Source organism: Marmota monax, unplaced genomic scaffold (assembly GCF_021218885.2).
Source record: "Marmota monax isolate L192 unplaced genomic scaffold, Marmota_monax_Labrador192_F-V1.1 WCK01_AAM20220418_F8-fsc00178, whole genome shotgun sequence".
Taxonomy (NCBI): Eukaryota; Metazoa; Chordata; class Mammalia; order Rodentia; family Sciuridae; genus Marmota; species Marmota monax.
In genome coordinates this window covers 2944384-2971661 of record NW_026694501.1, presented here as the reverse complement: position 1 = coordinate 2971661, position 27278 = coordinate 2944384, and positions in this window count along the sequence as shown.

The window sequence follows — 27278 nt, the reverse complement described above, 5'->3', positions numbered from 1 at the left end:
AGACATTGCAGGCAATATTACACATGTGGCAGCCTGCATGTGGGACCAGGATGAAAGGCACTGTAGGTTGCATGCTACACAAACACACCTCACTGAGATAATGAGCACAGGCAGAAACCAAGTCCACTTTCTATTTATCATCCTTGTGTCCTTGTTAAACTGTGTCAGGTGAGACAAAAGGGTACCTGATTCTCACAGAAATCAACAATCTAGGTCATGGGTTCTCAAGTCTGGGTACTTGGAGAAGGGTAACCCTTTCTAATTTGTACAATGACTTGATGTACTTAAGGAGTAGCCTCTCCTATATCCTTGGGTCAGAGATTGCACATAGACATACAAACCCTGTCAGTCCTCAGATTGGAAGACTAGGGTTAGCTAATCTCAAATTGTAAAAAAAAAAAAAAAAAAAAAAAAAAAAAAAAAAAAAAATTTGAAAAGATCTATCATTATATGCATGATTCTGGAAAAGTAGACAAGAATAATAGATTTTAAAATGTGGCATATATACACAAAGAAATATTACTCAGCAATAAAAGAGAATAAAATCATGGCATTTTCAGGTAAATGTATGAAGTTAGAGAAGATAATGCTAAGTGAAGTCAGCCAATTCTCCCCAAAAAACAAATGTCAAATGTTTTCTCTGATATAACAAGGCTGATTCATAGTAGGGTAGGGAGGGATGGGAGGAATAGATTAACTCTAGATAGGGTAGAGGGCTGGGAGGGTAAGGGAGGGGGCAGGGGAATAGAAATGATGGTGGAATGTGATGGACATCATTGTCCAAAGTACATATGTATGAAGACACTAATTGGTGTGAATATGCTTTGTATACAACCAGATATATGAAAAATTTGTGCTCTATATGTATAATATGAATTGTAATACATTCCACTCTCATATATAAATTTAAAAAATTAATAAAAAAGAATAATGCAATGGAGAGTCATTCATGCTACATCAACTGGAGCAACTCTTTATACAGTATTTTTTTGTTTTTAATTTTGGTGCTACTTTCTAATGTTTGGAGAAATGTTTCAATGACCATAGAGAAGTAATTATCATTAGTTAGATCAGAGGTCGGCTGACTTTACCTCATGGGGTATATCTACTTTGTCCCCTGTTTTTGTAAATAAAGTTTTATTGAATCACAAAAGAAACTTTTATATATGCTCACTGTTTTTCCCCACAGTAACAGAGCCATGCAGTTGCAACAGATTATCTCACTTGCAAACATAAACATTTACTATCTGTGGGTTTTTTGTTTTGTTTTGTTTTTTGTACTGGGGATTGAACCCAGGGACAATAGACTACTGAGCCACATCCACAGCTCTATTTTGTATTTTATTTACAGGCAGGTCTCACTGAGTTGCTTAGTGCCTTGCTTTTGCTGCAGCTGGCTTTGAACTCGCCATCCTCTTGCCTCAGTATCCCAAGCCCGCTTACTATTTGGATTTTTATAGAACAAGTCTGCTGACACCTGGCTGGGATGATATTCAGGACAACAAAGTATTTTACTGCACAATCAGCCTCTGTACTATCCAACACGGCATTTATGATTTGAATTAAAAGGAGGTCAGTTGGGAATGTTTTTGGTAGAAAACAATAGAAACCCAGCTGTCAAAGGCTTGATTAATTGTGCAGGGAATTATCTTTTCTTAAGTAACATAAAGTCTTGAGGTAATAATTAAGGGCTGGGAGATTGCTTAAAGATGTCTGCCATGCAGCAGGGTCCTCCTTGATTTGCTTTATTTGGCTTCCATCCTCAGGGTCACAAAATGATTCTCGTGCATCCAATAATCACATCCACATTCCCAGATATGACAAAGGGCAAGTTTTTTTTTTTTCTGATAGGATTTTTACCAAGTTGGGAGTCAAAAGCTTCCATAATTGTTTTTTTTGCCTACACTTTTTTTTCAATGATGAATGATTTATTCATTTATACCACAATCAATTATTGGCTCTTCATCAAACCAAGCATGATACAAGACACTAAATGTATAATTATGAGTTAAATAAAAGTAGACCCATTAATAAGATTATAGTAAAAGATGAAGGCAGAAGTTTAACTAAATGATTACAATAAAATGCCATAAATTTTATGATATTAATGGATGGGATTTAATGAGAGAACATAGCAGGGCATCTAAACAATTAAGAAATAGTTTTCAGAGGAATTCAATTAAGAGGGAAAAAATGTACCAGGCACAGAAAAATCATGTGCTAAGTCTCCCAGGTAAGAAGATTATAGAATATTTGAAGATGGCATTTGGTGGCTGATGACTACAGTAAAGAACTTGTGTATGTCCTGGGAAATTGGTTATTCACTTAGATACAAAGCAAAGGGGAACATGGCTGATAGGGACCCGGTATGAGTTTAATAAGGAGGCATGCGAAGTTTCAAGTCCACACAGATCTATATGGACCAGAGGAGAAGTAGGTAGCTGCACATCAGCTTAGAAAGCCATGGTTAGTTGTGGAATGGAAGAATTCTGGGAGTCACCCAGATTTAGATAGGAATTAAAGCTGCAGTACTAAATTAACCTCACAGGAGGGGCTTATGAAATGAAGACAGGAGAGGACCTAAGACAGAGTCTGATGAACAATTAACTTGAAGCCAGGGATCTCTGGTAGATTGCCTGTCTTCTATTAGGGGAAAAAAATGCAATACTTATTCAATCTACAAAAGTAGACTCTATTGTAGTGAGGTCCATACAATTTTTACTCCTAATAAAGCTTAGGAACCAGTGATCTGAGGAAAATTATTGAGAAGGAGTTTAAAGGGAACCATTGGAGAAATTTAAGGAAAATAGATGGGGTGATTATTTCAAAAAGGAGAAGACTGGATGGTAGTCATCCATGCAACTGAATGTTTGAGTAAGAACACATTGGGAATGGTGGCACTGTCAGATTCAGGCATGTTGATGGAATCACTGGATCTCTGGTAAATGTGTGTTCAGGAGATCATGAGACATAAAGTGAAGTGAGGGTATGAAGCAGGAGGGCAGGAGGAGAATGAGTTCACAAGCATGGCTGAGCAAGGTAGACCAGATGTACAGAAATGGGTGCAAAGAATCCGTCTCACAAGATGGAGATACTTGGGTGCTAATAGGAGGAAATTGAGAGAAAGCAGCTCAGTGATATGGCTCAGCCTGATGAGTGTGGGATCCAGAGCTGATGTAGAATTGGCTTCTGAGTGTTGTGACAAACCAGGAGGAGGAAGGCAGGCTGGACCTCAGGCATTTGAAAGTGTGGTAGCAAAATTTTTCATGACTCTCTTCAATCAGATTAGCCAACAATTATTTTAAATTTTTTCGTCTCCCAAATTTTTGGACTCTTTTTGTATGTGATATTTATGATAAGGTTTGGTATCCAGGACTTCAATGGGACAGCTTTTTAAAATAAACTGAGTGGTTAAAAAAATTAAATGCTTTGGAACAAATTATGTGTCATGGAAATTATGTTTTTGGTTTGTTTCTTTGTTTCTGTGAAAGTCAAACAGAGGTCAAGATATTCTGAGTATTGCAATATGTGTTTTTTACTAATTCTCAAAATATTCCTGATCATCTATTTTGCCATAAAGAAAAGCACTTCTCGTTGCCAATCTCTGGCAGAGAACAGACACTCAGTGAACATGTTGAATGAGTAGAGGAACAAATCATCCTCATCCTGTCCAATTCTTCCTTTAAATGCATTTTGATTCTTGTTTTGGCAGAGTAGCTTCTACATGGACAAACTGGGAGCCACATGAATCATTAACTCCATTAAACTTCTACCATGGGTCAGGCTTTGCTAAGTCCTTCAACTTTAGGGGTCAATTTAAAATCATCTTCAACTCATCCCTTACTCTTAGCACCTGCATTAATGATTGCAAACTCAAACTAATTGTGCTTAAAATGCTCCTGGATTCCTGCCTTTCCTCTCTGCCCTCTCTGATACTTCCTTAGCCCTGGCTCACTTGACATTCTTTCCATCTTTTATACTTCTGTCAAAAGAAATTATCCTTAAAAAATATAAAAAGCTTTCACGTCACTGACCTGATTTTAAAATATTGATTATTCCTGATTAGTTTCAGAAAAGAATCCAGACTCCAGCTGGACCTGACTTACTCTGCCCTACTCATATACAATCCTCATTTCTCAACTCTCTCCCACCACACGTGCCCTGACCCCAACACCACTTTCTCATTGCTCTCTAGATCATTCCGGGTCCCATGTTTTCATCATCTTCTCATAAACATCTGCCTATCTTTTAAATTCCAGATTAAATGTCATCTCCTCAATAGACCTTCTTTCACATCTTCCAGCACCATTTCTCCATCCCTCTGTAATGACCCTCATTAGGACATACACTTATTTGCCTGTGCAAATGAATCCAGTTTCTTCTTTGATTCAGGGAGCATCCCAGCCCTGCCCTGTTATGTTCCCTATATTTGGAAGAGTGCTTGTCTAGCTCAAAGTTGCATCAGTTTGCTAGGGCTGCCAGGACAAATTATCACACCCTGTGTGGCTCAAGCAGCAGAGATTTATTGACTTAGGGTTCTGTCGTCTGGAAGTCCAAGATCAAAGTGTCTGCAGAGTTGGTTCCTTCTGAGGTATATGAGAGAAGAATCTGTCCCCAGACTCTCTTCTCAGTTTGTAGGTGACTATCTTATTCCTGTCCTCCTCACATTATTTTTCTTTTATGCATTTCTATCTGTGCCCAAGTTTCCCCCTCAGGTGGATTAAGAGGTCACCTTATTCAGTATGACCTCATTGTAATGAATTGCATCTGCAAAGACCCTATTTCCAAATAAATTCATATTCAGAGGTATTGGATTTAGGACTTTAATGTACAAGTTTTTGAAGGGATAGAATTTAATCTGTAACAAATGTGCTCAATAAACGTGTTTTGAATTACTAACTGGGGACCTGAGGAAGGACAGATGAAGTGCTGTCATTCTCCTTTGAAACAGACCTCACAGAACAGAGACTTTTCTTAGCTTTCCCAGTCGCACCTCTTATTTCCTACACTTTTACTGAAATAATTTTTTATTGATCTCTATTAGTCTATTTTCAATCCATTCTTCATAGAATGGTTAGATTATTCTTTCTAAATGCTCTTTATATCAACTCATTTATCTGTTGAAGGGTCTACCATGGATTTCTTTCTCCTTCTTTATCAGGTCTAAAACTACGCAAATTCGCTTCAATAACTATTGGAATCTGAATCTGCCCCCACGCAGTATATTGTAGAAAGTTTATGGACTTGACCTGTATGAATAACCACGCTAGGATGGAGAAGTCTGGATAGCAACAAGGGTGTAAAAATTGGCCATCTATTAGGTAAATTAAATCTAAAGAAGGCAGAGCAGTCAGCAGAACAACGTGTCAGAAACATTTGATGATAAGCAAATAGGAAAATGTCAAGAGAGAATCAGGAGATCTAAGAAAGGTGGCAACAGGTCCCACTAGCAAATGGAACTGAAGAATGGGAAATGGGGACGGGTGATATTCTGAGCTGCAGAAAGGCAGGTCAGGCAGGAAAGTGTATTTGTGAATTTAAAAAGCACAAGCCCCGTCCAGCAACTCTGGAGGCTGAGGCAGGAGGATCACAAATTCAAGGCCAGCTTCAGCAACTTAGCAAGGTCCTAAGCAACTCAGCGAGACTCTGTCTTAAAATAAAAAATGAAAAGGGCTGGGAATGTGGCTCAGTAGTTAACCACCCCCAGGTTCAATCCCTGGTACCAAAATAAATAATTAAAAAGCACAAGCCCTGGGGTAAAGATTAGGAAGAGACTCCAGGTATTCTGGATGAGCCATTGGATTTAAGAAAACAAAGAGAGTCCTGCCAGAGGACTGGGCAGCAAGAGACCAAGGTGAGTGCAATTGTCTACTAGGGAACCCAATTAGACAGGCTCTGTCCATTTAACTGGGCCTCTGGAAATAATGGAGTGCATCAGACTGTTAATAAAAAGCTATATTTGCATAATCAATCTTCCTTCCAGCTAAAGAAGAAGAAAAACATAATAACAAAAACAAAAATTTATTTTGTGGTGAATTTTAAATAGAGTCAGAGAAAAATTTTTCCAGTCTTCAACTTGGCCACAGAGGGTGGTGCATTTCTGAGATGAGAGTGAATGTTTCCTGAAATGTCAGGAAATTTTTCTCAAACAGTGGTCATTGCTGATGAAGAAGCCGCAGAGCGAGCTAGGGAAGAGATGTGGATGCAGATTTTAAGACTCTCTCCTCAGCTCCTCCTGGAGCTACTCTTCTTTGCAGGCCTCAGGATCTCTTCTGTCTTAAGAACCAAGTTCAATAACAGAAATTTTTTTTAAAAAATTGCCACATTGACTAGGGGATACTTTTCAAAGCCTGTGACCATGTCCCCCACGATGGATCATATAGCATAGCAGTGGATAATATAATAGTCAAGTCCCAAGAGCATGAGGACTATATCATAAGAAATTTTTGCTGCTTAAAGGAAAATCCAACTTCCAAGAGGTGTGCTTTTCTGCATTCTTTGTTGGCTTGATGCAGCTTTGGCCCCAATCCAAGTGGTGCAGGCACTTTAGAGGGACCACGGAGATGAATAGAGGGCGGGATGCGCTTGCAGGCAGGAAGAGAGGACTCGAGGGGAGGTCCCTTTTCCTTCCTCCGTCTCTCCCAGCCCCCACCTCCCTCGGGCGCTTCTCCTCCAGTGCAGGCTTCGCTCCTCTGCCAGCGCCACAGTGACAATATGAGATATCGCATCTGAAGAAGCACAGCCAAATATTTGATTTGGATCATTACACTGAAGATGCCTCATCACAACTGTGGGTGCCCAGATTACCAACTCCTTGCTCTTGGCTTCGGTACATTTTGCAGTGAGTACAAACTGCATAGAAGAGCTCGTTACAACACTGATGGAAGGGATCCCAAATGGCTGATGTGGAGTGTCTTGTTTGGGGAAGAGTTCACTGATGAGGAATAAGCTGAGGAGGCAAGAGGCTGTTGTTTTTCCTGTCAAGGCAAATGGTACTAAGAATATGGCAAGCGTTTTTTGAATTTTTTTTTTCCCTGTCTAACTTGGATTCAGAAATGCTTGGCAATGATAAAGCAATTGCTTTTCATGGAAGATCACAGAATAGTCACAATGACTCTTGTTCTTCTCCCCTGGACATAGGATTGTCTCCCTTTCTGTTACCACCAGTTAATAAAAGTAGCAGATCTCAGAAGGCTCTAATCTGAACTGATTTTAACACCTTGCTGTGTTCATGTTTCAGACTGATGGAAGCGTACAAATATAGTCTTTGTGCATAATTCACATCAAACAATACCTTCTTTACGTTGTCTTTCCACAAAGGATAATATCACTTAAATTTTCTGCAGAAAACCATGCAGCTTTCAAAGGAAGAAAAGAGGGAAGAACTTTAGACATCCTCCCATCTGCTTTGAGTATAGTGATTTCTTCCTATTCATGGTTTCAGCTTCCACTATTTCAGTTACCATTGACCATGGTCCAAATATATTAAATTCTGGAGAATTCCAGAAATATACAACTTGTCACTTTTAAATTATGCATCATAATTTAAAAGTGGTGTGAAGAAATCTCATGCCATTCTATGCAGAATGTGAATCATGACTTTGTCAGATGTATCCACACTATTCAAGATACCTAAGGTTAGTCACTTAATAGTCATCCTCATTGTTAGATTGACTGCCAAACTATCAGAGTATGTTCATACAAACTTTGTTTTACTTAATAATGGCTCCAAAGGACAAGAATGGCGATCCAAAGGAGGTATCGGGGCTTAAAATACAGAAGGACAGAAAAACTCGAGTATGTAGCAATGCTCAGGGTTTATGGGAAAAAACACCAGGGTACATGTAAGGTTTGGTACTATTGTGATCAAGCACCACTTGGGGTTTTAGAACACATTTCCCAACAGATACGGGGACTACTGCACACTGTGGTTTCATTTTAATTAAAAGTAAAATTCTCACTCAAATGCATTCAATCTGTCATTAGCGTTTCAGTGATAATAGTAATTTTTAAGTATAGGGCCTCATTGAAATGCAAGATCAGTGATTCTTTGGTTGTTACACAATACATACACAGACCACACCCTTTCTACATGAATCAGGTAAGGATAGAAATTGAGATGGATGCCTCAGTGCACAGAATGATGAGACTGACAATTTGTCTCTTTGGTATCTATGTTTGCACATGTCCACGTGCACACATGCATATGCAAACTAGTACACATACCTGAATTGAAGTCTTCAGAATGATCTAGCTAAATGTGTGTGTGTTAACAGAGTTCCCTATTTGACTTTCAGCGCCTTTCCTGAAAAAAATTCAAGTTGTATGAAAAGAATCTAGATAACATGCTTCTGCTATTGCATTAGTTCATTAGCCCTGTGTTCATTGTGCCAAGGTCATGAGTTCAGTCCCCACATTGGCCATTTACATCTTTTCTGCTCCAAAGCACAGGCTGCACTTCCCACCCTACATCATCACCTATGATGGATGCACTATGCGGGACTTAAGGTTCAGAATGTGAGCTATGGAATTTGGCTCCATGAATTCAAAGCCCAGCTTTTTACTTCCTAGATGTGTGATTTTAGACAAGTGAATCAATCTGCACAAGATTCCATCTCATCGGTAAAACTGAGATAATAATGACATTTATCGGATAGAACTGATGTAAAAACAAAAGGAGATCTCATGGACCAGGGCTGAACATAGCATTTAGCTGCTTAATAAACAAGGAGTACCAGGATGAAGTGGAGGCTGCAGGTCTGTGCAGGTTGTGGTAATAAGCATAACTTGGTCAGGGATATGAAGGTGTCAAGTTCAGTGAGTCGCATAAATTCCATTTACTGATCAGTTAACTCAGTAGCAAATTTGAAGCCCAGGAGCATGAATTTGAAGAATTTGGTCTCTATAAATCTGAAACTAATGGGACAATATCTAACTCATTTCTCAGGTGTCTATACCTTGGGTATTATTTTAAGAGTTTTCCAAAATGCATCCCATGGCTAAAAACCCAATTTAATCTTTTGTGAAAATGTGAAAAAAAAAATCAACACATGCAGCATCAGTTTCAAAAAATAGAGAGTGAGCTTGTCATAGAGAAATATATGCACAGTAGAAAGTTAATTAACTGTATCCTCCACACATTCATATTTTAACTCTACTTTTCCCCTGAATCTATTCCACCAGAATCACTTCTCCAATTTCACTGACTCTCACAGAAGGCTGGCTGTAGAACTTTTAGTAAGATACAGAGTCAGATGTGATTGTTTCATCCAAAGTCCTAATTTATTGTATCTGTGTTAAGACCATAAATAAGACACTATGGTGAGTATGGATATTTTCTAGACACAGACTATAATTTGCTTGCCTAAGTTCCTTGACAGGATTAAAGCAGGGTCTAGACTTGTGTTCAGTTGAAGATGTGCCCTGAGCCCAAGATCTCCTATTTTTTTTTTCTTTTCTGTGTTCATTAATGCTGCAGTTTTTTTCTCGCAATATTGGTCTGTGCTGCTTCTTGAGTTTCATTTCCCCATATGTTTCTGATTTCTTCCCCAGAGGAATCAAGGTCACATGTAAACAAAACCTCAACTTGTTAAAAAGTAGGGACAAATTAAACCCATCGTTTGGCATAATTTCCCACCCTTTGTATTTGTTTATCCCACTGAGATAATCATTGAAATGAATTCAACTTGTGATACAGAAAGTGTTCATTTTATGATTATATGTAACATAACCTAAATCTTAAAAAAAAAGAAGAAGAAGAAGAAGAAAGAAAGAAAGAAATTTTTCTTTTGGAACCTCTAGCTTCTTAGAGAGGTTTGGAAAAATTCTTTTTAGGACTTAGAAACTTCTCTCAGATAACCATCTAAAAAATTGTCTCCAGAAGGTTCAGGTCAATTTAAAATAGGTTTATATTACTGACTTATTCTAGATCTTACATCTTTATGTGCCATTAGCTATATGAATTTTTTCTACTATATTGTTCTTTGCCATATTTTTTGAATTTCTTTTATTCAGTCTCTTTTCCTATTGAACATTATCATAAAATAAAAAATAAAATTTCAAAACCTCTGAATCTCTATTTATTTTTCCTTTAGTAAATCTACATAATGACATTCTACTTTACCCCCTTGAAACCAAAACACCAAAAAGTTCAAATCAGACCACTGACAAAATTTGACAAAATCATACCTGTTTTGAACCCAAACTACTATCCCCCTGTACTGTTAGGAAACACAATGCAATTAATATTTACCTGGAGTTTACAAATGAGAAAAAGAAATCCAGATTTGTATTCATCTGCGTTTTTTAATAATAGTGAGGGGAGGGGGGGAAAAAAAAAAACTACCAGGAGGCTTTTTTTTTTTTTTTTTTTTTTTTTTTTAGTGAGATGATGGTAATTCCTCTTGGGATTTTTCCTGACAGTTTTAATGAGGCCTCCTGAAAATAGCATCTGGCATATTGGATTTACACTGGCCACACAGGAGAACATGAGCAATATATCTTAGGTAGAGAGGGCCAGACTTCCTCCTATTTTCTTCCCCCACCCCATGATGTTGTTGAAGCTTAGTAGGTATCAGCCATCACCAGTAGCTGTGCTGTGAACACACTATGGTTACAGTCAAGACAGAGCCCTCAGCCTTTTGGGAGCTCACAAAGGATGCTCAGGAATTTGAGAACACCCTAGGAGCCAAGGCTCTTACTGCCTTCTTTCATTGGGGATCATGATTTTAGCGCCCACCTCCCCAGATAAGCCATCTCATCTTCCAGATATGGCAGGTTAGGTCCAATGATAAACAAAAGAATATTTTGATAGAGAACAACATGCTACTAATTTGAGAATTGGAATAAGAAGAAACCTTCCACAAATCAATATGCTTCCTATGGGTCCATTTCCACAGGGCCAAGGTTGTGAAACTTGGTGATTATTTGTAGCAACTCTAGAGAGAATTCCCTTATGGTTTCAATACCTCCCTTTTTAACCCATAAATGTTGCTCCTGGCAAAAGGAATGAATACATAAATAATGTTTAATGGTGAAGAATGGTCCAAGCGAGAGCATAAGGCTACAGGAGTGGTGGCAAAGCTTCTCTTAAGATTTAATAATGGGTGGAAAGTGGATTCTGAGGACTCAGAAAGACACAGTTTTACAGAAGTCAAGAGCTTCCGAAGAGAGATTTTCTGCTTCATCAGTGGCTGAGTGGCTGTGTATGGTCTTCCTGCTGTACAGCACCTACCACATTGTGATGCTCAATAAATATTAATGGAAGATGAAAAATGCATGAAGAGGCACACAGGAGCCTAGTGCCAGAGGAGAGGAGACTCAGAACTCGAGAATGTTTCCCTCCCATTTTAGGCTAGATAAACATAAGGAGTTGGAGGAGTAGGAGGAAATTCTCAAAACTGAAAGGATGGGGATGGGAGAGAGGGCAGGAAATTGAGAATGATTTTTAAGTATTCTAAACCTGCTCATCACCACTTTCTATTTCCAAAAGAACTTCATAATGATCTCTTCCTTCCAACAATGCAGTGAACAGGGGGAAATCATACATACGAATCAAAGGGCAATAAGAGGTCAAAATTAGGGAAGGGAAATTTCAGCGTTTGAAAAAATATCTATAATTAAGAAAAGAGAACATTTTTAAAAAGCCACACAATAATACACTTAAGCATGATAAGTAGGATTTAAGATATAAACAACAGAGAAAAGAAAACAGAGAAGAAGGACAGTTTGCTTTGGATTTTGTTTTAATTGGCACTCAAGGCCATGCTTGGTGAGGGTTTTGGTGGAGGGACGAAAAAAATATTTACTGTCATGTCAAGCAAAAGTGAAACTGCCCAAGGGATGACACTTCCTGCAACCCTATCATCACATCATTAGCTGGAGTTCAGAGCCAATGTGTAGATGGTGTGCAAGTTCAGGGGTACAGCAGGGCTGCCAGCCCACCGAGCATGTACTTGAATTTCCTCTAGTCTGTATATCGGGGAATCATGACAGAATGATATAAACAGGCACCATAGCTAGTTCCTTTCTTGAGAAACTCACTTGTTTTGCGTATGACTTTTGTTTACAACTTTTTAAAATAGCATTGTTTTTGACATACAGCCATTAGACATTTACCATAGAAAGAAGAAAAGGAAATGAGAAAAGAATAATCAGAGGATAAAAGCATACCCATAAATTCCTTATTTTAATGAAACATTTATTGGGATAATAATGACAATATAATATGTATTGTTTTAATTTGTAATGTATGATCAGGCCTTATAGGCTCAGCATAGCTGACATATTTAATAAAGCCCAATTTGGCCCTCAGATTAATTACTTAAAATTTTAAGATCATCAATGAATGAGGCCTATTAGTTAAATTCATTGCTTAAATGATAATGACGACGATGATGATAATTTCCCTTGCAAACAATGCCTAAGATGATCAATTTAATACTTTTTTTAAAAATTTTTTATTGTTGGTTGTTCAAAACATTACAAATTTCTTGACATATCATATTCCACACTTTGATTCAAGTGGGTTATGAACTCCCACCTTCACCCCATACACAGATTGCAGAATCACATCAGTTACACATCCATTGATTTACATATTGCCATACTAGTGTCTGTTGTGCTCCGCTGCCTTTCCCATCCTCCACCCTCCCCCCTCCCCACCTCTCCCCTCCCCTCCCCTCCTCTCTCTCTACCCCCTCCACTGTATAACCCTGAGGGTCTCCTTCCATTACCATGCAATTTCCCTTCTCTCTCCCTTTCCCTCCCACCTCTCATCCCTGTTAAATGTTAATCTTCTTCTCCTGCTCTTCGTCCCTACTCTGATCTTAGTTACTCTCCTTATATCAAAGAAGACATTTGGCATTTGTTTTTTAGGGATTGGCTAGCTTCACTTAGCATAATCTGCTCTAATGCCATCCATTTCCCTGCAAATTCTATGATTTTGTCATTTTTTAATGCAGAGTAATACTCCATTGTGTATAAATGCCACATTTTTTTTATCCATTCGTCTATTGAAGGGCATCTAGGTTGGGTCCACAGTCTTGCTATTGTGAATTGTGCTGCTATGAACATCGATGTAGCAGTGTCCCTGTAGCATGCTCTTTTTAGGTCTTTAGGGAATAGACCAAGAAAGGGAATAGCTGGGTCAAATAGTGGCTCCATTCCCAGCTTTCCAAGAAATCTCCATACTGCTTTCCAAATTGGCTGCACCAATCTGCAGTCCCACCAGCAATGTACAAGTGTACACTTTTCCCCACATCCTCGCCAGCACTTGTTGTTGTTTGACTTCATAATGGCTGCCAATCTTACTGGAGTGAGATGGTATCTTAGGGTGGTTTTGATTTGCATTTCTCTGACAGCTAGAGATGGTGAGCATTTTTTCATGTACTTGTTGATTGACTGTATGTCCTCCTCTGAGAAGTGTCTGTTCAGGTCCTTGGCCCATTAGTTGATTGGGTTGTTTGTTCTCTTATTGTCTAATTTTTTGAGTTCTTTGTATACTCTGGATATTAGGGCTCTATCTGAAGTGTGAGGAGTAAAGATTTGTTCCCAGGGTGTAGGCTCCCTATTTACCTCTCTTATTGTTTCTTTTGCTGAGAAAACACTTTTTAGTTTGAGTAAGTCCCATTTGTTGATTCTAGTTATTAACTTTTGTGCTATGGGTGTCCTATTGAGGAATTTGGAGCCCGACCCCACAGTATGTAGATCGTAGCCAACTTTTTCTTCTATCAGACGGCGTGTCTCTGATTTGATATCAAGCTCCTTGATCCATTTTGAATTCACTTTTGTGCATGGCGAGAGAAAGGGATTCAGTTTCATTTTGTTGCATATGGATTTCCAGTTTTCCCAGCACCATTTGTCGAAGATGCTATCCTTCCTCCATTGCATGCTTTTAGCCCCTTTATCAAATATAAGATAGTTGTAGTTTTGTGGATTGGTTTCTGTGTCCTCTGCTCTGTACCATTGGTCCACCCGCCTGTTTTGGTACCAGTACCATGCTGTTTTTGTTACTATTGCTCTGTAGTATAGTTTGAAGTCTGGTATCGCTATACCGCCTGATTCACACTTCCTGCTTAGCATCGTTTTTGCTATTCTGGGTCTTTTATTTTTCCATATGAATTTCAGGATTGCTTTCTCTATTTCTACAAGAAATGCCATTGGGGTTTTGATTGGCATTGCATTAAACCTATAGAGAACTTTTGGTAATATCGCCATTTTGATGATGTTAGTTCTGCCTATCCATGAACAGGGTATATTTTTCATTCTTCTAAGGTCTTCTTCTATTTCTCTCTTTAGGGTTCTGTAGTTTTCATTGTATAAGTCTTTCACCTCTTTTGTTAGGTTGATTCCCAAGTATTTTATTTTTTTTGAAGATATTGTGAATGGAGTGGTTGTCCTCATTTCCATTTCAGAGGATTTGTCGCTGATGTACAGGAATGCCTTTGATTTATGCGTGTTGATTTTATATCCTGCCACTTTGCTGAATTCATTTATTAGGTCTAATAGTTTCTTTGTAGAGCCTTTTGGGTCTGCTAGGTCTAGAATCATATCATCTGCAAATAGTGATAATTTAAGTTCTTCTTTTCCTATTTTTATGCCTTTAATTTCTTTCATCTAATTGCTCTGGCCAGTGTTTCGAGAACTATGTTGAACAGAAGTGGAGAGAGAGGGCATCCCTGTCTTGTTCCAGATTTTAGAGGGAATGCCTTCAGTTTTTCTCCATTCAGAATGATGCTAGCCTGAGGCTTAGCATAGATTGCTTTTACAATATTGAGGTATGTTCCTGTTATCCCTAGTTTTTCTAGAGTTTTGAACATAAAGGGATGCTGTACTTTGTCGAATGCTTTTTCCGCATCTATCGAGATGATCATATGGTTCTTATTTTTAAGTCTATTGATGTGGTGAATAACATTTATTGATTTCCGTATATTGAACCAGCCTTGCATCCCAGGGATGAATCCTACTTGATCATGCTGCACAATTTTTTTGATATGTTTTTGTATCCGATTCGCCAGAATTTTATTGAGGATTTTTGCATCTAGGTTCATTAGCGATATTGGTCTGTAGTTTTCTTTCTTTGAAGTGTCTTTGTCTGGTTTAGGTATCAGGGTGATGTTGGCCTCATAGAATGAATTTGGAAGTTCTCCCTCTTTTTCTATTTCCTGAAGTAGCTTGAAAAGTATTGGTATTAGTTCTTCTTTAAAGATTTTGTAAAATTCTGCTGTGTACCCATGCGGTCCTGGGCTTTTCTTAGTTGGTAGTCTTTTGATGGTTTCTTCTATTTCCTCAATTGATATTGGTCTGTTTAGGTTGTCTATATCCTCCTGACTCAATCTGGGCAGATCATATGACTTAAGAAATTTATCTATGCCTTCACTATCTTCTAATTTATTGGAGTATAAGGATTCAAAATAGTTTTTGATTATCTTCTGTATTTCTGAAGTGTCTGTTGTGATATTGCCTTTTTCATCCCGTATGCTAGTAATTTGAGTTCTCTCTCTTCTTCTTTTCGCTAGCATCGCTAAGGGTCTGTCGATTTTGTTTATTTTTTCAAAGAACCAACTTTTAGTTTTGTCAGTTTTTTCAATTGTTTCTTTTGTTTCGATTTCATTAATTTCAGCTCTGATTTTAATTATTTCTTGCCTTCTACTTCTTTTGCTGTTGTTTTGCTCTTCTTTTTCTAGGATTTTGAGATGAAGTATGAGATCATTTATTTGTTGGTTTTTCTTTTTTTAAGGAATGAACTCCAAGCAATGAATTTTCCTCTTAGAACTGCTTTCAATGTGTCCCATAGATTCCGATATGTTGTGTCTGTGTTTTCATTTATCTCTAAGAATTTTTTAATTTCCTCCTTGATGTCTTCTATAACCCATTGATCATTCAGTAACCTATTGTTCATTCTCCAAGTTATGTATGCTTTTTCCTTCCTTCTTTTATCGTTGATTTTCAGTTTCATTCCATTATGATCAGATAAGATGCATGGTATTATCTCTACTCCTTTATATTGTCTAAGAGTTGCCCTGTGACATAATATATGATCTATTTTTGAGAAGGATCCATGTGCTGCTGAGAAAAAAGTATAATTGCTTGATGTTGGGTGGTATACTCTATATATATCAATTAAGTCTAGGTTATTAATTGTGTTATTGAGTTCTATAGTTTCCTTATTCAACTTTTGTTTGGAAGATATGTCCAGTGGCGAGAGAGGTGTGTTGAAGTCTCCCATGATTATGGTATGGTGGTCTATTAGACTCTTGAACTTGAGAAGAGTTTGTTTGCCGAACATAGCTGCACCATTGTTTGGGGCATATATATTTATGATTCTTATGTCTTGTTGGTGTATGGTTCCCTTAAGCAGTATGTAGTGTCCCTCTTTATCCCTTTTGATTAACTTTGGCTTGAAATCTATTTTATTTGATATGAGTATGGACACTCCTGCTCGTTTCCGAAGTCCATATGAGTGATATGATTTTTCCCAACCTTTCACCTTCAGCCTATGTATATCTTTTCCTATCAAATGCGTCTCCTGTAGGCAGCATATTGTTGGGTCTTGTTTTGTGATCCATTCTACTAGCCTGTGTCTCTTAATTGGTGAGTTTAAGCCATTAACATTTAGGGTTATTATTGAGATATGGGTTGTTCTTCCAGCCATATTTGTTTATTTCTGTTACTAAACATGGTTTGTTTTCCTCTTTGATTATTTCCCTCCCCCATTACTGTCCTACCTCCCACTGTTGGTTTTCATTGTTGTTTTCCATTTCCTCTTCCTGTAATGTTTTGGCGAGGATGTTTTGAAGAGATGGTTTTCTAGCTGCGAATTCTTTAAACTTTTGTTTATCGTGGAAGGTTTTAATTTCATCTTCCATCCTGAAGCTTAATTTCGCTGGATACACAATTCTTGGTTGGAACCCATTTTCTTTCAGTGCTTGAAATATGTTATTCCAGGATCTTCTAGCTTTCAGAGTCTGTGTTGAAAGATCAGCTGTTATCCTGATTGGCTTACCCCTAAATGTGATCTGCTTCCTTTCTCTTGTAGCTTTTAAAATTCTCTCCTTATTCTGTATGTTGGGCATCTTCATTATAATGTGTCTAGGTGTGGATCTCTTATGATTTTGCACATTCGGCGTCCTGTAGGCTTCTAGGATTTGGGATTCTGTCTCATTCTTCAAGTCTGGGAAGTTTTCTCGTATTATTTCATTGAATAGACTGCTCATTCCTTTGGTTTGGAGCTCTGTACCTTCCTGTATCCCAATGATTCTTAAGTTTGGTCTCTTAATGTTATCCCATATTTCTTGGATGTTCTGCTCATGGTTTCTTAACAGTCTTGCTGAGCTCTCTATGTTCTTTTCCAGTTGAAATACTTTGTCTTCATTGTCTGATGTTCTATCTTCTAAGTGTTCTACTCTGCTGGTAGTATTCTCCATTGAGTTTTTAAGTTGGTTTATTGCTTCCTGCATTTCTAGGATTTCTGTTTGTTTGTTTTTTATAACCTCTATCTCCCTGTATAGTTGATCCTTTGCTTCCTGGATTTGTTTGTGTAATTCATTGTCGAAGTGATCTTTCATTGTCTGATTTTGCTGTTTAATGTCTTCCTTGATACTCCAGATCATCTGAAGCATGTATATCCTGAATTCTTTATCTGACATTCCATCTGCTGCAGCTGTTACCTCTTCTAAAGTTGCGTTGACCTGCATTGCTTGTGGTCCTTTCTTTCCTTGTCTTTTCATACTGCTTGCGTATCTTTCCTGCAGGTGTGGGCGGCGGCTCTGCTCTCTCCTTATTCCAATTGGGGTGTCGTGGCTACCACGCCAGCAGGTCACTGGGCCTGTTCTGGGCGCTGGCGGCGGCTCTGTTCTGCTGCTACTCCAATTAGGGTGACAAGTGTACCACGCCGGCAGGCCACCGGGCCTGATCCACCGGTCGGTTGCAGGTTTGCCTACCCTGCAGGCGCAGGCGGCGGCTCTACTCTGCCCCTACTCCAAATGGGGTGATGTGTCTGTCGTACCGGCAGGCCACTGGGCCTGTCCCGCTGGTCGGTCGCAGATCTGCCCACCTTTCGGGCACAGGTGGAGGCTCTGCTTTGCCCCTACTCCAATTAGGGTGGTGTGTGTACCACGCCGGCAGGCTCCTGGGCCTGATCCGCCGGTCTGCTGCAGGTCTGCCTACCTTGGAGGGCGGGCGGCGGATCTGCCCTGCCCCTCCTACCACGCCTGCGGACCCCTGGGCCTGATTTGCAGGTTGGTCACAGGTCTGCTCACCCTGCGGGCACGGGTGGCGGTTCCGCTCCGCCCACACTCCAATTGGGGTCACGTGGCCACCACACCGGCAGGGCCTGATCCGGGCATGGGAGAAGGATCTGCTCTGCCCCTACTCCAGTTGGGGTGACGTGTGTACCACACTGGCAGGCCACTGGGCCTGACCCGCCAGTCTGTCACAGGTCTGTTTACCTTGCAAGCGCGGGCGGCGGCTCTGCCCTGCCCCTCCTACCACGCCCATGTACCACTGGGTCGCGGGTCTGCCCACCTTGCGGGTGCGGGTGGCGGCTCCGCTCCGCCCCCTCTCCAATTGGGGTCACGCGGTCACCACGCTGGCGAGCCGCTGGGCCTGCTCTGGGCGCTGGCGGCGGCCCGGCTCCTCCCCTCTGGCTCGACGACAAATTGAGGAGACTCGGGTGTCTGAGCCTCACCCCCCTTACCAGGAGACCAACTGTTTCTGTCGCCGTTGGTATTGATGAAGTTCTCTCCTCCGCCGCTTTCTGCTGACATCAGATCTCTGCCATGTTGGTATCCTATGCGAATGGCAGCATTTCGTTCCCCTTGCCGGGCAACCAAAGCAACGGGTGAGTCCTGACCGGCCCTCAGCAGGACCCGGACCGAGAAGCAGTTTCCGCGGGCTCCTAGCCCCGGGCCAGGGCAGCTCCGGGAGCCGGAACTCGGCCGCTCCATGCTCGGTGTAAGCTCCTATAAGTGTAGGCTCCAAGAAGCAGTCCCCGCAGGCTCAGTTCTGGGAGCCGGAATTCGGCCGCTTAGTGCTTGGTGTATGCTCTGATAGGAGCGGGGTCCAAGAAGCAGCCTCCGCAGCCTCCGCAGCCCTGGGCCAGGGCGGTTCCGGGACGGTTCCGGGAGCCGGAACTCGGCCGCCCCGCGCTCGGTGTTCGCTCCGATAAGATCAGATTCTAAGAAGCACCCAGGCGCTGAACCCTAGCAATCTGTCTGCAAGCCGCAGGCGAATGGCAGCCTGAAATTACCTGTTCTATGGCTGAATGAGCTGCGGTCAGTCGAAAGCAGGGATGGTGACGTCAGCTTTCCAACATGGTGGCTGCTGGCCTCCTCTGTGGTCTGACCGGTGTGGAGAACCGAGATGGACCGCTTCCTTCCCCCGTCTCGAACCCAGAATTCAGCCCTGAGTACGGTGCTTGCACGGCTGGCAGAAACTGCAGCGCTGTATCCCTGCGTCGCTATCTCCTCGTTTCCCAGCGCGCGCTGCAGACTCTAGCTGCGGGGCGGTTTGCTGAATAAGCAGTGTTACCCTCTGTGCGACAAACCTCTCGTGTTTGAGTCCCCGTAGCCGATCCTCGTGCGATGGAAATCCTTCCTCCAGGTTCCGGAGCACCCCACTATTGCTGGAAATTTCTAACAAGATAGCCTTTAGCCGTCCTGACTTGTCATACTCCCACACAGTGAAGCAGCACACGGGGGCAATGCACTCCCCTCGCCGCCATCTTCTTAAGACCTCCAATTTAATACTTAGGAGTGGCCTGGCAGAGAGCTGGGTATGGTGGCACATGCCTGTAATCCCTGGGAGGCTGAGGCAAGAGGATCGCAAGTTCAAAGCCAGCCTCAGCAAAAGTGAGGTGCTAAGCAACTCAGAGAGACCCTGTCTCTAAATAAAATACAAAATAGGGCTGGGGATGTGGCTCAGTGGTCAAGTGTCCCTGAGTTCAATCCTCAGTACCAAAAAAAAAAAAAAAGATGAGTAGCATGGGTAGGTCCCAGAGCATGGCACAGTTGCTAATATGAGCAATGGGAAGATATCAAAAACACTGAACAAGGCAGTTTTATCATGAAGGAAACATAGTGCATTTGTAGAAAAATAAAGCTTCCCAAGTCTCCCATATTCCCAAGGGCCCATGTAGATATGGACGATACCTCTGCTGTTGAATCCTTGTCCACCATGTATGAGAAGCACCCTTTGATTGTCTCATGGGGTCTTTCTGCTGCCTGAATTTGCCCTGCCATTTGGATATTCTTTGTGTTTAACTATGTTCAGCTTTTTAAGTACAAAAGTCCAGTCTAAGCAATCCCAATACACTCCTGAGAACTTCAGTCTTCTGCTGGGGAAAGGCACGGTTGGTTTCCCAGGAACACCTGGTCCAGCTTGTAGGCCTAGCTGAGGTCCATCCCAGAAAGCAGGACATATACTTTAAAGCTTTTCATGAATATTACTAGACTATCTCCACAAAGGCATTACATTTAATAAGATTTAGAAACATCTGGTTTGAGATGATATTTTCAAACTAAGATGTGAAAAAAAAAAGAGATAACCATCCATGCATTAGCATCAAGAAAGACAAGCATTTTTCTCTGTATAGTAAGATACTTAAAAATGTGTCTATAGCCAGGCATGATGGCACACACCTGTAATTCTAGCTATTTGGAAGACTGAGCAGGAGGAGCACAAGTTCCAGCCCATCCTCAACAACTTGGTAAGACCCTATCCAAAATAAGATAGAAAAAGAGCTGAGGATGTAGCTCAGTGATAGAGCACTTGCCTAGCATGTGTGTGGTCCCAAGTTCAGTCCCAATGCCACACACACACACACACACACACACACGCACATGCACAAAGAGAGTCCTTCCTTGTGCAGAGCTCTTTAGCTTGATGTGATCTCACTTGTCTTATTTCTGCTTCTGCTTCCTGTGCTTTTGGAGTCTAATCTAAAGATTATCATTGTCCAGACCAATGGTTATAGTTTTCCTTCTGTGTTTTCTGCTAGTAGTTGGATAGCCCCAGGACTTATGTTTAAGTGTTCAACTTATTTTGCTTTGATTCTTGTATATGGTATGAAATGAGGATCCAATTTCATTCTTCTGCATATGGATATTCAGTTTTCCCAATACCATTTATTGAAGAGACTGTTCTTTATCCCATTGTGTTTTCCTGTCATCTTTGCTGAAAATCAATTCATCAAACAAACATAGGCTCATTTCTGGGCTCTCTATTCATTTTCATGTTTGGTATATCTGTTTTTATTTTAGTATCTTGCTGATTTAATTATTATCACTTTGTAATCAGGTAGTGTGATGCCTTCAGCTTTGTTCTTTTTACACATGATTGCCTGGGCTATTCTCTTTATTTTTTACTTTTTCTACAGAAAATGACATTAGAATTGTGACAAGGATTTCCTTGAATCAGTAAATCATTTTAGGCGGAGTGAACATTTGGAAAACATCAATTATTCCAATCCATGCTCATGGGTTATCTTTCCACTTATTTCTGCTGGTTCAATTTCTTTCATTAACATTTGATAGTGTGCAATGCATAGGTCTTTCATTTCCTTGGTTGATTTTTTTACTAAGCATTTTCTTAAAATTATTTTTGAATGCCATTGTAAATGGCATTCTCTTGATTTCTTTTTGAAAAGTTTTTGCTAGAGTGTAGAAACACCACTGATTTGCATATTGATTTTTATATCATGCAATGTTACCGTATTCATTGGTAAGTTCTATTATTCTTTTGGTAGACTCTTTAGCATCTTCTACGATAAGAACTTCTGCAACAGGGACAATTTTATTTTTTCTTTGCTTTTCTTATTCAAATGCTATTTGTTTCTTTTTTCTTTCCTAATTGCTCTGGCAATGACTTTCACTACTATGTTAAATAGAATTGATGAATATGGGCATCTTTGTTTTGTTCCTCAACTTAGAGGAACAGGTTTCAATTTTTCTTCATCAGAATTTGACAGAACGTTAGTTGTAAACTTACCTTATATAACATTTATTGTGCTGAATTGCATTCCTTGTGTACCTAATATGTTGGGAGTTTTTAATCATGAAAAGAGGCTGAATTTTGTGAACTGTTTTTCTGCATCTGATTAAATGATCATATATGGCTTTTGTCCTTCAGTAAGATCATGTGTGTTGTTCCTGTTTCCTCATCATACATCGAGTGTGTCTGCAGGAGAAGGGAAAGTTAACTGGTCAGGAAAGCCCAGATATTTCTTTACTGAGTGGAGCTACACACTGACCAGATTAGAGGCCACTTGTATCTATTTCTAGATATAGGGAATAAAAGATATCGCCCAGAGATACTGTACCTTGAGGTGTGAGCAGACTTGATGGTATATGGCACTCTGAAGTCAAGGTGTTTAGGAGCAGATGAGATATCTTTCCAAACTATCTGCCAACTAGATTATTGGTTTTCTCATCACTCAGAGACCGGAAGTAAGGTGACCCCTTCTAACCACATTGTGCTTGTTTTAATCAGCTTTTTCGCTGCTGTGACTAAAGGATCTGAATAGAACAACTACAGAGGAGGAAATGTTTATTCAGGGGTGCATGGCTTTAGAGATCTTAGTCCATAGAAGGCTGGCTCCATTTCTCAGGGCTCGAGATAAGGCTGAACATCATGACAGAGTGTGTGGCAGAGGGAAGCAGATCAAGAAGCAAAGAGAGAAACTGCACTCGCCAGATGCAAATATATATACACCAAAGCAAGCCCCAATTCCCACCTCCTCCAGCCACAACCTCCCACTTCAGTTACCCCTATCAGGGGATGAAATCACTGGTTGGGTTAAGGCTCTCACAACCCTATCATCTCTTCTCTGAACCTTCTTGCATTGTCTCACACATGAGCTTTTGGGGGATACTTCACATCTAAACTACCACAAAAAATAAAATGAAATACAATGGGTTATGTATGCAGCTCTGTGGTAGAGCACTTGGTTAGTAACATGGAGGCCCTGCATTGAATCCCCAGAACAGAAGGAAAGAAAGACTGACTGACTGACGTGTATGTGAAAGGATGATCAACATCACTAATCATTAGGGAATCATCAGAGAAATGTAAATTAAGGCCACAATAAGTTATTGTGTCATACTTGTTAGACTGGCTATTAACTAAAGGGCACAAGTTAAGTGCTGACTTGGATGTGGAGAAAAGGGAGCACCATACACTTAGAGATCCTTCTCTGGAGGTCAACGAGCAACCCAGCAGCACTGTATTTCAGAGGTGTCTGCTCCAAGCCCGGTGTGTTTCTCTGACACCCTGGAGAGCACAGCCTGAGTCCACAGAAACCTCAACTGGTACTGCAATTCCAACCCTCCTATTCCCCCAGCCTAAAGTGTATCTCTGGGTTCCATTCTCAGATATCATCTTTCATCGTTAGTCCTGCACAGTAAGGAAAGGCCTGTCATATTTTACTCTTTGAAGACAGGAAGTTAAAAAAAGTACAGTACAACAAATTGTGTCTAATAGAAACATCTTGAATTCCTAACTCTCAGAACCTCAAAATATGGCTTTATCTGGAGTTTAGGTTTTTAATGGGGGGGGGAATCAAGTTAAAATGAGATCATTAGGATGAACCCTAATCCAAATGATTTGGGATCATTTACAAATAGAGAAAAGCAATACAAAGACTTGCATGGGGTGGACAAATGTCTACCAGCCAAGGAGAAAGGCCCCGGGAGAGTTTTTGCCTTCACAGCCCTCAGAGGACCTCCCACCCTGCCAACACCTTGACCTGAACTTCTAAGTTCCAAAAACGTGAGAGGATAAACTTGTTGTCTAGGTCTCCATAACTGAGAATATATGTGTGTGTGTGTGTTTGTGTGTGTGTGTGTGTGTAAAATTTAAATTTAGGACACTGAATTTGTGGCAGCACTAGCAAACTAATAAATGCATCTCTGGAATTCATATATTTTTATTTTATTAAAATTCATAATTAAAGAAATAATATCTACCCAGAATTTAAGCATGTGACACTCCTGAGGCATCAAGACTTGATGGAGGCTCCTCTGGCTGTTCACAGAGTTCTGGCCATGGGTGATGTTCCTGCACTTTTGGTGTTATCTCCTCATGCATCTTGCTGTCTGTGGTGCAATGCTAGCCACTCTCAGGACTCTCAGAGTGACAATCACTCTCAGTCCTCTAAGGAGACTTAACTTAATCCACATGGAAATTACATTTACATACAACATTTTTGTTTTGAGATTAAAAAAAAAATACATGTCAACACTCAATGGCCCACCACTGGCATCCACTGATTCTACTGAGAAATTTGAGTAAAAAATGAATATTCAGATATCTGTAGTCCTCCGTCTAAGAACAGAGAGAGTGTGACGGGGACAGTGGAGGGGTGGGGAGATGATGCACCAAGTTCCCCAGAGGTTGAGGCCATAGTTGTTGACCACATCTAATCAGGATAAGGTGGATAATTTCAAAGTAAAAACCTTGAAACAAGTTTTCCTGGAAACATTGTTACGAAATATGTTGTGAGCTGGTCTCAGCTCTGACACCATGTGCTGAGTTGAATCAGAAAATCTCAGGATGCCTCTTTCTCTCCATAAAACATAATGGCAGAGAAGGTCATTAAGATCCTCCTATAAAATTCTTCAATTGAAAATATATAAATCACAGCTTCCAAAAATGCAATGGGCTCCTAAAATAGCAACAAAATATAGCATTGATGGATAAAGTTTTATTGCCCAGTTGCTCTGAGACTTTCAGACATGAACATTCTAGGGTAACTAAATCCACCAAGTTAGCCTAAATTCAGAAGACGTACAGACCATAGCCAATGTCATTAAGTCTCTATAAACCATCTTATAGTACAATAAAAATCACAATATAATTCATTACATACTGACATAGGGTTAGGTATCACTCTAATGTCTTTGCTTCCCATGAAAACATGCAGTCTCTCTCTCTCTCTCTCTCTCTCTCACACACACACACACACACACACACACGCACACACAATTGTACACATGCTCATAATCCCATGCGTAAAAATGCCGTGCACATCCCTTGCCCTGTTTTCCAAAACTGAAAGTAGAATGGATATTATTACCCTCATTTTATTGCTATGGAAGCTCAGGCAAAGAACGACCAGATGATTTACTTAAATTTATTTAGCGCAAGATTGTAGAAGCAAAAACTGGATTAAAATTCCCTGGCTCCCATTGCCATGCCCTGCAATAGACTCTAATGTCTCTTGCTGTCATTCTTGGATAAAACATGTCAAATAAATATCAGAATGAGGTCATCTTTAATTGCCCCAAAGAATTTTATTCTATTTCTTATTTTAAAAAATCTTAGGGACAGAGGAGCCCTGAGAAGACGTCATTGGCTGATGTTGCCATGTGAGAGTCCCGAGCACTTTTTTTTTTTTTTCCTGAAAGCTTCCCTGATAGAGTGTCACTGCTTGACAGTCCTAATGCCTCTTGCTATGTAGGATTGAAAGAAAAAGATAACCAGGCGACTTACGCTATGTCAATGGCAAGAAAAACTGTATCTCTTTCACCTCCAAAGCCTGAAAGCCCTTTGAATACTTGGGCTGGAATCTCCTAAGAGGAATCTATTTTCCATGTAATGGTGTGAATTTCCCACATTGAAACTAAATATTCATGACTTCATGAAAGCACTAAGCTTCTGTATGAAAAAAAAAATAGACTCTAAGTCCGTTTTATACATTTTGGACAAGCTAGTATTTGACATACTCTATATGTTCTGCATAGTATTATAATTTCAAATAAATCTCTACTGACATCATTTCAGTAATGTCATATCCTTAAAAATCATCTGATAGGTGAAGTGCCCTTTTCGTGGATTAACCAAATAGACATATGAGGGATGATGTAGACGAGAAAAGAGAAGGCAGGCCAAGAAGGAGGCTGCCTCTCATGTTCTGTGCAGGGATCACCCCTCAGCTTACAGCTTCTTTGCTCTGTAAGCCTCTCCTAGCTCCAGTGGAACTTCTTTAGGGCTCTCTGCCTGCGGCATTTCTCAACAGAATTGTTGCAGAATACAGAAAGCTGTTCTTGCACTCTTCCCTCTATCCAGGGGAAATTTAAGCAAAGAATGTTTCACAAGCAAGATCCACCACTAGGCTGTCTCCTGACCAAATTGAATCCGGAAGGAAAATGAGGTTTGATTTAGTCATGTAGCCCCAAAGATGATTTCATGAAAGCAAATGGCCTTATAAAGCTCTATGCCTCTGCCAAACTCTCTTTCAGGATGGACTTTGCCTCTGGAGAGCCACACATTTTCTCTTGGTACCACTCCTTTCCCTTCTCTTCATTCCCCACCCCAGGAAGTAACCTGACACTTACTCCAAAAATAACCAGATTTTGTTAAATATGACACAAAAATACCTCACATCTAAAATTTCAGGATGGGGATGTAGTTAAATAGATAATTCTTAGAGTCCATGCTTTTAAAAAACCAAATATCTAAGAAGAAAAAAAATACATGTATATTTGGCAAAAGCATGCACCACCTCAAAATTTACGGATTGGAAGGTCCAACAAACTTGAAAAAGCTACTCTTCTGAGTTAATTTAGCTGCCTGAGGCTTGGAAATCTCTCAAATAAATATACATACTCCTTACATTGCTATTGTACATTCATGGGTTTTTCTTTAAAAAGCTTATATTCAAAACCTGTTTTTGTTTTCCTTGTACTAGAAACTGGCTAATGACAACTGGGGACAAACATCAAGGAGCCACTTTCAAATTAGAATGATACAAAGGAGAGAATTAAGGACCAGGGCAATGGCACTGTGGAGCAGAGCGCTCTGACAGGGGCAGTTTTCCTTGATCCCTAAAGATGGGAAGGGATGGGCACTATTTCCCTGAAGGCTCAACACAGTGAACAGGAGAATGGAAAACAGAACATCCGGGTATTGTAAGCTCCTGTTCCACCTGGGATCCAAGGATCTGCCCCTTCAGACGCCTAATCCTCCCAGCCGGGTCTCACAAAGGCCTTCTGATGCCTCCCACGTGAACACTTTCCTGGCTTTTCTAAGTCGACTTTCGCCAGTCCTTCTACTCTCACTCTCTTTCTTAATGTTCTCTTCCTGAAGAGCCAGTGTTCCCTCCATGCTCCTTCATCTCCAGGCCAGGCTTGCATCTTGTCCATTTCTCAAAGTCTGAGGCCACGGGATTGAAAATCCACACCTTCCGTGTAAAGTGCCTGCGTAGAGACTTTGAGGAAGGCAAGATGGTAGTGGTCTGAGCAGGGCTGGATGGCCAGGTGTGGACTCAGGGAAGCTCTCCT